The sequence below is a fragment of the Microtus ochrogaster genome, chromosome 5 (assembly GCF_000317375.1).
Source record: "Microtus ochrogaster isolate Prairie Vole_2 chromosome 5, MicOch1.0, whole genome shotgun sequence".
NCBI classification, from domain to species: domain Eukaryota; kingdom Metazoa; phylum Chordata; class Mammalia; order Rodentia; family Cricetidae; genus Microtus; species Microtus ochrogaster.
Genome location: NC_022012.1, coordinates 51,147,869 through 51,149,857, shown reverse-complemented (window position 1 = coordinate 51,149,857; position 1,989 = coordinate 51,147,869). Strand labels below are relative to the sequence as shown.

The window sequence follows — 1,989 nt, the reverse complement described above, 5'->3', positions numbered from 1 at the left end:
ATCTCTGTGAGTTCGAGACCAGCCTGGTCTACCAAGGGAGTTCCAGGACAGGCTCCAAAGCTACAGAGAAACCCTGTCTCAAAAAACCAAAAAAAATAAATAAATCTTAAAAAAAAAAAAAAAGATTTAGGCCAACCAAGGCTACATAGTTAGATCTATGCCAACTTCAACTATAGAATGAGACTCTATCTTTAAATACATACATAGCTGGGCTATGGTGGCACACACCTTTAATACCAGTACTCCGGAGGGAGAGGCAGGTGTATCTCTGTGAGTATGAGGCCAGCCTGATCTTATAGAGGAAGTTCCAGGACAATCAGAACTGTACAGAGAAACCCTGACTGGAAAAACAAACAAATAAATAAACAGATGAATAATTAATGAATTAATGAATAATTAAGTAACTTCAACTACTTGCTATAACTTCAACCAACCACTATTTTATCATTATTGTTATTTTACATTTTGAGGACTCTGAGAATCAAAAAAGTAAAGTCACTATCCTGGGTAAACAAATAAAATGTGAGTCATAGATTCCTCCATGCTTCATTCCTCCTTGTTCATTTTAATCTGGCTATTAAAAAACACTATACTGCTGAATCTTTTCCTAAGCACTTGATTCTCTGAATTATTAATGTGCATCTTTCTATGAGACACTCCTTGTTCTTTTACTTTACTTCTGGAAATTTGAAACAATAAAAGTGATTTTCTTTTTCTTCTGTGTATATGTGTTTTTTAAAAAATTTATTTACTTATTATATATACAGTATTCTGCCTGCATGTATTCCTGCACACCAGAAGAGATCACCAGATCTTATTGCAGATGGTTGTGAGTTGCCATGTGGGTGCTGGGAATTGAACTCAGGACCTCTGGAAGAGCAGTCAGTGCTCTTAACCTCTGAGCCACCTCTCTAGCCCCATGTTCTTGTTGAGACAGGGTTTTGTGTAGCTCAGGCTGGCCTCAAACTTGCTATATATCAGAGGGTGGCTTTGAACTTCTGATCCTCCGTGGAGGCTGCAGGCATGTACCAGTTTATGAGGTGCTGGGAACTGAATGCAGAGTTTTGTGTGCAGTATGTAAGCATTTTACTAACTGAGTTGCACCCTCAGTCTCCTGATCTGTTTTGTTGAGACAGGAATGGTCTTGCTACCTAGCTCAGGCTGGGCTTGAGATTCATGACATTCTTTTAGCTTCAGCCTGTAATAAAGGGACCAGAGTCATGAGCTACCACGCTGAACCTGTGTTTTCCTTATAGTATAACTATATATGTGGAAATATATATGTGGTTTTAATTACCAAATCTGTAAGTTATGAATATATGTGGTGAACATCCTTTAACAAAACTAAAGGGAGAGCCAGGTGGTGGTGGCATACATCTTTAATCCCAGCACTAGGAAAGCAGAGAGAGGCAGGAGGATCTCTGTAAATTCAAGGCCAGTCTGGTCTACAGAGCAAGTTCCAGGACAGCCTGGACTACACAGAGAAAGCCTGCCTTGGAAAATAAAAAAACAAACAAGCAAACAAAAATACCAAAAATTAAAAACTGAAGGGAAACTTGGAGCAGGAATGAAGACAAAACCTATACTCTCAACCGCTTGGGGAGAAGGAAGCAGGAGGAAGAAGGTAGGTTTGGGACTGTTTTAGGCTAAATAATGACTTCTTGTTTCAAAGACAAAGCAGGGTGTGGCTACTTAATGAGTTCCAGGTCGCCCAGGGCTAGATAGCAAGATTCTATCCCAGACAAACTGAGCCATCACTAGCTGGCTTTCCTGAAATCCACCATAAGGTAACAGAATAGAAAGAAACAGTCTAGTGGGCTATCCCAGTGTAGGAGTGCATGCTTTGGATCCCAGCACTCAGGAGGTAGAGGGAGGCGCATCTCTGAGTTTCAGACCAGCCAGGGCTGCACAGTGGGACTTTGTCTCACAAAAAGAAAAAAAAAAAAGGAGGAAGGAAGGAAGGAAGGGAGGGAGGAAGGGAGGGAGGGA

General features: G+C 40.8%; 1 protein-coding gene across 2 annotated transcripts in view; it reads right to left on the bottom strand.

Annotated features, from left to right (window-relative positions):
• The window catches only part of Snupn (snurportin 1), a 34,557-nt gene that overhangs the window by 7,096 nt on the left and 25,472 nt on the right, over positions 1-1,989 (bottom strand). The window lies entirely within an intron of this gene.